This window comes from Rhinopithecus bieti, unplaced genomic scaffold, assembly GCF_001698545.2.
Source record: "Rhinopithecus bieti isolate Rb0 unplaced genomic scaffold, ASM169854v2 scaffold_19858, whole genome shotgun sequence".
In the NCBI taxonomy this organism is placed as follows: Eukaryota; Metazoa; Chordata; class Mammalia; order Primates; family Cercopithecidae; genus Rhinopithecus; species Rhinopithecus bieti.
Window position 1 is genome coordinate 1,321,114 of NW_016810077.1, and position 10,680 is coordinate 1,331,793.

Consider the following 10,680-nt stretch of genomic DNA (forward strand, 5'->3'; position numbering starts at 1 on the left):
CCCCCCCCCCCCCGCCCCCGTGCTTATTTACTTTTATTTCTGTGAGTTCATGGGGGAAGGTGAGTGCACATAGGTTCACTCTCCTGTCTCAAAAGAGAAACTTACTTCACTTTTCATACAATTTCATCAATACTTACTAGAGTATACTAGCTGAGATCTGACTCAAAGAAAGAAAAAGTGTATGTAGTGTTATACTGGGCTAGTTCTAGTACTCAAGGAAAAAGAAATAGTACTTTCCATCAGTTAGTGACCTTCCTGCCCCAGATATTTCTAGAAGCAAGTTATTCTGATCAATACAATTCTCTTACTTGTTTTTAAAGAGGCACATGATGGTAGGAAAATGAGTTGTTTTAACAGAAAGGGTGAAAGTACTTGTCCAAGGTCGTTCAGCTAATAAAATAAGTGAAAGCATTACGACTAGAAAACAAACAATGGTAACCGGGCGCGGTGGCTCACGCCTGTAATCCCAGTACTTTGGGAGGCTGAGGCGGATGGATCATGAGGTCAGGAGTTCAAGACCAGCCTGGCCAAGATGGTGAAACCCCGTCCCTACTAAAAATACAAAAAAAAATTAGCCGGGCATGGTGGCACGCTCCTGTAATCCCAGCTACTCCGGAGGCTGAGGCAGAGAATTGCTTAAAACCTGGAGGGGCGGAGGTTGCAGTGAGCCGAGATAGCGCCACTGCACTCCAGCCTGGGAGACAGAGTGAGACTCCGAGACTCCGTCTCAAAAAAAAAAAAAAAGGGTGACCTGAGGAGTTTTCTGACACACACCCCATACTGAGCCTGGAATCGCTGTTTCCCATGTGTTTCTCTCCAGCCTTCTTCTCTCTGACCATATCCTTTTTTCAGAAATTCTAAAAGAGGCCTAGAGAGAGGGCGGGGTAGGGTGGGAGGCTAGGAGAACTAGCCGGGAAAGTGTCTCCTGCTTTTTCCAGGGATTTACTTGCTGTGGCTGAGATAAGAGAACTCTGGGGACTTACCTTCCTTCTTCACTCCCTCCCTTATCCCAAACCTGCCTGGGTAGGGCTGATACAGACAGCAGGCCTGGCTCTACTTGTTTTTACAAAATATATGTCCTGGCTTTAGAATTAAATATCTCTTTTCAGGTGGATAGCAGATGTTCATATTTACATACTAAATCTTTCTCCTCAAAGTTTTCTTATTCCTAAATATTCATGCTGATATGAATTACTAAAAGAAGGAAGGCCATAAGTGTATGATGTTTAGTGCAGTAAAATAATATTAGGCAAAAGGGGCCAGGTATGGTGGCTCACGCCTGTTAATCCTAGCACTTTGGGAGGCCGAGGCGGTTGGATTGCCTGAGCTCAGGAGTTTGAGACCAGCCTGGGCAACATGATGAGTGAAATACAAAAACATTAGCCAGGCATGGCTCCTGTAGTCCAGCTAGGCAGGAGGCTGAGGCAGGAGAATTGCTTGAACCCGGGAGGCAGAAGTTGCAGTCAGCTGAGATTGTGCCACTGCACTCCAGCCCGGGAGACAGAGTGAGACTCCGTCCAAAGAAAAAAAAGAAAAAAAATCATATCTACCAAGCAAAATGAATTTTTTCCCGTACTCTTTAATTCTTTATTGTTTTTTGCTTCCAGAAACTGGAGAAGAGAAAGAAACATGCTAACAGTACACTTGACTGTTTATTTAATTTTTAAAGCATAAAGTAATGAGGGAGAGGTCCTTCCTCCTCCATATCCTACAATTGCTTTCTGTAACTCTACTGAGATATTCCCCCAGGGCAACAGTGAGAGTATCCTCTAGAGGATGTAACTGGAGAGTCGAATAACAAAGCCGTACTCAACCTTCAAAAACCATGGCACTAATGTGCTATAAACCATTTCTTTGGATCCCGTGTTGAAAATACACCCCTCCCTAGGAGGCAACCCTGTGCTGCACTGAGAGCTTCCATTGATTCTCATTAATTTATCTGAAAACAAAGGACAGCTGTGACTTAGCAATATTTCTTATTTATGAGGGACACACCTCGTCTCCCTTAGCAGCTTCTCTCCATCCTCCCAGATTTTTGTCTTGAGAGCTGTACATTGCCAGTGAATTAAAAGGTTCAGTACTAGAATTTTCTAATTTTTTACTTGAGAATATTGGCAAAATATGAATTTAAAACTTCAGTCCCTACATTGAGAAAATTCTTATTGAGGCTAAAATGAAATATTTTAAAAATCTCAAAATAGTTTGCCCTCAAAATCAGTGAATGCCTAGATAAAGATAATGAGACATCCACATAAAACTATTTAAAATAAATGTGGTTGAGATGAAATATCTGGTTACTATACATCTATTAATAGCATAAAACATTGGCATAAAAAAATATTGGAGGCCAGGTGTAATCTTAGCACGTTGGGAGGCTAATATTGGAGGTTCATGCCTATAATCCCAGCACTTTGGGAGGCCAAGGTGGGTGGATCATGAGGTCAGGAGTTCGAGACCAGCCTGGGGCAACATAATGAAACCCTGTCTCTACTAAAAATACAAAAAAAATAAAATAGCCGGGCATGGTGGCAGGCACCTGTAATCCTAGCTACTTTGGAGGCTGAAGCGAGGAGAATTGCTTGAACCTAGGAGGCAGAGGTTGCACTGAGCCGAGATCACACCACTGCACTCTAGCCCAGGCAACAGTGTGAGACTCCATCTTAAAACAAACAAAAAAAGGTTTAAGATACCATTTAAATTTCAGAGTCATTACATGAGGACACATAAATACAGCAAATTGTGTTATCAAAGGCAATAAGAAAAAGGAAAGTTTTGATTGATCCAACACTTTAATTAATACATAGTTGACAATTTTCAAGGAATTGAAATTTTGTATGTGCTCAATATTAAAACTAGACAGACCACTATTTAACCTATCATGCTCTCTCTCTCTCTCTCTTTTAGATGTTTCCAAAATAATTCATGGACCTTATTAAAATTAAAACGTTGCTCTTTGGAAAACATTGTTAAGAAAATTAAAAGGCAAGCCACAGATTGAGAAAAACATTTGCAATGCACTCATCTGACAAGGTACTTGTATCTAGATTATATAAAGACCTCTTTCCACCTGGAGAAAAACTATAAACGAAAATCATATGGGCTGGTGCAGTAGCTCACACCTGTAATCCTAGCAGTTTGGGAGGCCAAGGATGGTGGGTCACCTGAGGTCAGGAGTTCGAGACCAGACTGGCCAACATGGTGAAACCCTGTCTCTACTAAAAATACAAAAATTAGCGAGGCGTGGTGGTGGGCACCTATAATCCCAGCTACTCAGGGGGCTGAGGCAGGAGAATCGCTTGAACCCGGGGGCAGAGGTTGCCATGAGCCAAAATCGTGCCACTTCACTCCAGCATGGGCGAAAGAGTGAAACTCTGTCTCAAAAATAAATAAATAAATAAAATCATATTAATAAAAATCAAACATTAAAAGAAAATATAAAAAAGAAAAGAACTCTTACCACTCAGTAATAAGATGACAACAACCTACTGTTTTTAAATGGCAACATATTTGAACAGATACATCATAAAATAAGACATACCAATGGTCAAAAGCTCTTGAAGAGACACTCACATCATTAGTCATCAATGATATGAAAATTAAAGCCACAATGATATACTACCATGCATCCAATAGAATGACTAAAACTAGAAATATGTAATAGCTGGAACTCTAACACACTGCTGATAGGAATGTAAATGGTACAACCACATTGAAAACAATTTGTCAGTTTCTTATAAAGTTCATAGGGAAGACAAATGAACACATATGTCTACATAAAGTCTTCTGCACAAATGTTCATAGCAACTTTATATGTTATCAAAATGGAAACAATATACATATCCATCAATGAGTGAATGGATAAATAAATAGTGATTCATCTGTACAAGAGAATACTATGCAGCATTAAAAAGAAATGAACCGGACCTACATGGTGGTTCACACCAGTAATCCCAGCAGTTTAGTAGGTTAAGGCGGGCCAATTGCTTGAGTTCAAGAGTTCGTGACCAGCCCAGGCAACATAGTAAAACCCAGTCTCTACAAAAGACACAAAAAACAAAAAAATTAGCCGGGCCTAGTGGGCGAGCCTGTAGTCCCAGCTACTTGGGAGGCTGAGGTGAGAGGATTGCTTGAGTTCAGGAGGTTAAGCCACTGCACTACAGCCTGAGTGACAAAGTGAGACTTTGTTTAAAAAAAAAAACTATTGATAAAAGCAACTGCATGGATGAATCTCAAAAACATTAAGCTAAACTCAAAAAAGTACATATTATATAATTTTTCTTACATGAAATTCTCGAAAATGTAAACTAGCCTATGGTAACAGAAAGTGGAGCAACAGTTCCCTGGGGCTGAGGATGGGTGTGGACGTTGACTATAAAGGGGAATGAGGGAACTTTTTAAGGTGACGGAAATTTTCTATAGTTTGACTGTAGTAGAGGTTAAATGAGTGCATACATTTGTCAAAACTCATCAAACTACAGCTTTTAACGGTTTCGGTTTATTGTACATAAGCTATATTTCAACATAGTTAATTTTGTAGAAATCAATAATAGTTATCTTTTTTGGAGGGAGCGGGGGGGTCGTGGAGTTTTGCTCTTGTTGCCCAGGCTGGAATGCAATGGCACAATCTCTGCTCACTGCAACCTCCATCTCCGGGTTCAAGCAATTCTCCTTCTCCTGCCTCAGCCTCCCGAGTAGCTGGGATTACAGGCATGCGCCACCATGCCTGACTAATTTTGTATTTTTAATAGAGACGGGGTTTCTCACGTTGGTCAGGCTGGTCTTGAACTCCCGACCTCAGGTGATCCACCCGCCTCGGCCTCCCAAAGTGCTGGGATTACAGGCATGAGCCACGCACCAGGCCAACAGTTACCTTTAAAAAAAAAAAAAAGAAAAAAATCAGAGAACTGTGAAGCAATAATAGTTATCTTTTTAAAAAGAATCAGAGGGCTGGGCACGGTGGCTCCCGCCTATAATCCCAGCACTTCGGGAGACCGAGGCGGGTGGATCACGAGGTCAGGAGTTCCAGACCAGCCTGACCAACATGATGAAACCCTGTCTCTACTAAAAATACAAAAAATTTGCTGGGCGTGGTGTCGTGAGCCTGTAATCCCACCTACTCAGGAGGCTGAGGCAGCGGAATCACTTGAACCCGGGAGGTGGAGGTTGCCATGAGCCGAGATCACGCCATTGCACTCCAGCTTGGGCAACAAAAGTGAAACTCCATGTCAAAAAAAAAAAAAAAAATACAACCATAAAAGGAATCAGAGAACTGCGATGTCATTGAAGAATGGATTACAGTAGCAAAAATGGAAAGCAAATGAAATATTCATTATCAGATGCTTAGTAAAATCAACTATGAAGAATCTATACTAGGCAGGGAGTAGTGACTCACACCTGTAATCCCAGCACTTTGGGAAGTCATGGTGAGAGGATCACTTGAGGTCAAGAGTTCAAGACCAGCCTGGATAACATAGCAAGACCCTGTCTCTACAAAAAATAAATTAGCAGGCATGGTGGCATGTGCCTGTAGTCCCAGCTACTCAGGAAGCTGAGACAGGAGAATCACTTGAGCCCAGGAGGTTGAGGCTGCAGTGAGCTATGATAATGCCACTGCACACCAGCCTGGGAACAGAGTGAGACCCTGTCTCAAAAAAAAAAAAAAAAATGTGTAACTACTGGAAAGGTTGAGGTATATGTTTGAAATGTATGTTAATAACATATAAAGTGAAAAGGCAGCTTACAGGATGTATATTATCTCATTTGCATATGGTCTACATTATATATACATGTGTGTATTTATGTGCATGAAAATTTCCAAGGGATCTAGTCTATAGAGTGGTTAACTGGAAGGTCAACTATGAGGTGAAATGTTTGCAAAGGGATTTTTCACTACCCCAGTTTTCAATGTTGAATCTTTATAATAAGCTAGTTTTATATCCATCATCAGCAGAAACAACAGTGATAATTCCATTTGGAGAAAATAAAAAGTAATTGGAGATGGCCTGGCACATTCCAGGCATCCTTATAAATACCAATTATTTTGTCTTCTCCTAGTTAATTGGAAACCAATAAGCAAGGATTTACTGTGTGGTGGAAAGGAAAACATTCTGCGCCATACTTCTACTAACCAACTGGAAAAGGCATACAATTGAATTGCAGGAGAGGAAATACGATGACCGAACTTGGCAAGGTAAGAGATTTCCCCGCCTGATCATTTTTCCTACCTCTCCAAAAGAATCAGCTGGTATCTTTCAGTCTGGGCAAGAAACTCTGAGAGCATCCATCCCTACCACCCTTTACAATGACAGACTCTGAGAGTAAAGCTGATAAACATCAGAGCACCGCAACCCCACTTTTTCTGCAGATCCTTGGCATCTTCTGGAGGAAATGGGAATGTTGAAAACCCTAAATGCTCAGAGAAAACACCAAAGAGTCCCCTTACATAACAGGTAATGTCAGAGCAATCCTGTGAAACAGCTCCATGTGGCATTGTTCTAAGGAGAGACTTTCACAGTCCTGTCATCTTCATGTGTCTTCTCAGCTCTGCAATTAAATATTCTCTTACTACCTCCTGCAGTTCCCCTAGTCTAGACATTATAATTATCATGACAATTCTTCCAATATCCTAATTAACAGAGAATGAAAAACCCTGGAAAAAGAAAGTCAGGACCCCAGGACTTGGAAGTCATATCTGCCAATGCCAATGAGGAAATTAGCCAAATATAGAGGAGAATGATTCATCGACTTCTTCACTTCCCTATCTCCCCTTGCTTGACCTTCCTATACTCTTCTCAAAGGAACATATCGAAAGTTTGCTTCTACTTTTCTTCCTCCTATTTAATCTTCCCACACCACATGGCTCTGCAGAGGCCCATTTAGTCCATCAGAATTTAATAGTTAGTTTGTGCTGCACCAAGACATTCCAGTTTGCAGTGTGTTTTTGAAAATGTGTTTTTATGAATAAATTATAAATTTCTGGAGCACACGGATCATTTTTACATGACAGCCTAGATATGAGCAACTGAAGCCTATTCAAACAGGACGTAGGTTTCAGATTTGGGACGGGGATCTTATTAAAGAAGTGTCTCTCCAACTTCTTTTCCATCTTGCCCCTTGTGCAATGAGGGACTTTGTAAGCTTAATTACAAAGCCACTGTATTCCGTCCGGTGTTCCACCCTCATTTAGCTACCTCAGCAGTGAGTCAGGGGGTTCAGAGGTGCTCAGATGCAGCTCTGCCCAAGGTCAGGGCCACATTTCATACAAAGGGATTGCCATTTACTGGCAGCTGCAGGATGTTTAGTTGTGAGCCAAAATTCCCCAGCAATTCAGTTCTGTGAGCTGAACTGCCCAGCCCTTCTAGGGAACTCACACCCAGTATCTTATTACTTCTGCCTAGTCACTATCACCTCTCTCTTTTCAAATTTCATTTTCTTACTTCTCATCTCCTTTTCTCTTTATCTTTAAAGAAATTTGGAGGGGTTATCAATGAAAAGGGAGGTGTCACTAGAAGCGAGGAGAAGAGGGGTCCTCTATTCCTCCTCATTTTATACATATACACATCAAGAACCCAGAGCCTTGTGAGACCCTGAGGCCCAGGACTCCCAGCTAGCTGTCCTTGGACATCCCTTAACACAGGGTAACAAGAGATTCCTGGCGCCCTGACACTCCCCACTTGTTCCCTGCCATGTTCCTTTTTAAGATGAATGACTAGCCTGAGAACCCAAAGGGGTCAAAATGGCTTAAGAGGTTATCTCTTTTTGATAATAGTATCATTAGTATAATATTTAATAGTTTACAAAGCCCTTTCACTTATATATCACCCTGTTGGAGCCTCACTACAACCTTGTGAAGTTGGTTTCATTATTATTCCCTGTTAACAGAGGAAGAAATCTGAGTGCTGACTGGTCAAACAAATTAGACATGTGATCGCATTGGGACTCAGACTAAATGCAGATCCCAGGGACTGTCATCCAACAGTTGCTTTTAGTATAAACTGCCACATCCATAATCCCCAGGAACAAGGAAGTTACCTTAGGCTGGTGTCTATCCACAAGGGACCACTAAGTCGACCAGAGGTAGACACCTGGCCTGAGGCAGCCTTTCCATCAGTTGGTTCATGACTCATGAAGATGCCTTGGACAAAGAGCTCTACCCAAAGGGCAGCCCCATGGAACAAAGGCATTTGGACTAGCTCTCTCAGCCTTGTTTTTTGGGGGGGGGTTGGGGGGACGAAGTCTCACCAAGCTGGAGTGCAGTGGCACATTCTCAGCTCACTGCAACCTCTGCTTCCCGGGATCAAGCCCATTCTCCTGCCTCAGCCTCCGGAGTAGCTGGGACTACAGGCGTGCACCACCATGCCCGGCTAATTTTTGTATTTTTTTTTTTAGTAGAGACAGTGTTTCACCATGTCGTTCAGGATGGTCTCGATCTCTTAACCTCACGATCCGCCCGCCTCAGCCTCCCAAAGTGCTGAGATTACAGGCCACTGCACCCGGCCAGGATTGGCCTCTTGATAAAGAGAGGAAAACAGAGCAGACACATCATAGGAAAAAAGCAGAAAGATAACAAGAGGGAGATGATCCTGGCTATGAGAAAGATCAAGGAAACAGCCAGTCCCTAGAGCTCCCTCAATCCCCAAGCAGTTTTCTGGTTCCAGTCTGTGTATCTATGATAAACACTCCCTTCCCTGGAGTGCCTTAGTGTTTCTCTCCTCCTTAAAACCAAAGAGCCTTTCCATTCTCTATCTGGTAGTAATCTTTGCTGACTTATTCCAAAGCAGTGGCCCCTGTCAGGTATCCAACAGGAAGAGATATGGGGCAAGGGAGTCTCTCAGATCTCGCTAGGGGAGGTGGCTGATCTTATCTCCAGATTTTCTGCTGCTCTCATTTCCTCTCTGCCCACAAAGAGAGGCTCTGGCCAAACCAGGAAATTCAGCTCACTGTGTTCTCTGCAATTCAACTGGTGAGGCAGGCAACACACAGGACACACTACTGAATCCAGGTGGTTAATCTGGCTTTTCAAAGATGAACTTTACAAAAATCAAAAGTTTTGAATCAAACAATTTATTCTATGATAAGGTAAACATGCAGTTTTGATTTACAAACTCTAATACTGTGTTCCAAGGGGAAAGATTCTTACAAATAAAAAGGTAGGTTTGTTTCAGTAAGAGAATACTTTTGGCTGGGCATGGTGTCATACATCTGCAATTCCACCACTTTAGGAGGCTGAGGCAGGAAGATGGCTTGCGCCCAGGAGTTGGAGACTAGCCTGAGGAACACAGCAAGATCCTCCTCTCTACAAAAAATTTAAAAACTAGCCAGGTATGGTGGCGCATGCCTGTAGTCATAGCTGCTCAGGAGGCTAAGGCAGGAGGATCGTTTGAGCAGGAGGTTGAAACTACAGTGAGTCATGACCATGCCACCGCACTACAGTCTGGGTGACAGAGTGAGACATTGTCTAAAAAAAAAATAAAAATAAAAATAAAGGGAAAAAAAGAGAGACTATTTTTGAAATTATACTGCAGAACAATGTGATGGCCTTACAAAATCTGTTTTCTAAACACCTCTCTGTGACTAAAAGATACAATAGTTGGAAGAAAGGAGTCATTTGAGGGAATATTCTATCTCACGCAAAGACTTTATTCTGGAGGATGTATTTTCCACTTACCTAGACCTTATAAAAGGAAGTATAATCTGACTCACCACCTGGAACTAGCTTTCGCACCATTGTCTTTTTTTCTTCTCTTCATTTTTCCCTTCTCCATTTTTCCTTTAGCTATACTTTTTTTCTTTTTGGAGACAGGGTCTCACTCTTTCATCCAGGCTGGAGTGCAGTGGTGTGATCTCAGCTCACTGCAGCCTCAACCTCCTGGGCTCAATAGATCCTCCCACCATAGCCTGCCGGGTAGCTGGGACTACAGGTGTGCACTAACGTGCCTGGCTAATCTTTGTATTCTTTGTAGAGATGGTGTTTCGCTATGTTGCCCAGGCTGGTCTCAAACTTCTGGCAATCAGCCTGCCTCGGCCTTTCAAAGTGCTGGGATTGCAAATGTGAGCCACCATGCTTGGCTATCTATACTTTTTCAAAGATAATCTGCATCATTTTTTATTGTGTTCAAACTTTTGGGAGGGGCCGTATTCCGAAATACTTTTACCTGTTTTAACAAGCATTAAATATGAGGGCCCCAGGTATTTAAATCAGAGCACTTCAAAAGGCAGTTGGCTTTGCAATCCTGAATGTAACAGTCTAAACAAATATGATTCAGCTTAAATTTGTTGTAATGCCAAGAGCTTTCCAACCAGGAATATCCTGACATGAAACAGAATTAAGAAAGCATCTGGATTCTTTCAAAGCTTAGGTATAGCGGTTCAAGCCTCTGTTTTGTTTGTTTGTTTTGTTACCAGAGAGGTAGGACAATGAATGACTCAATTGAGGGCATATTTTGCAAATAAAAACAAAAGGGAAAAACAAACAAAAACACCTAAGATTGACAGACTTACTAGCCTCTCACAACATTTAAGTCAGGAGATAAATATTTTGGCTTTCTGGCTTCTACAGTAGAGGGCAATAAGGAAAAATGTTTTGGATAAGTCAACCCCCAGTGTCTGCCACAAACAGAATAGTAAGGGAGAGGAAGCAATCTAAAGTCACCCTCTGAGATGGGAAGCTCTCAGGCTTAT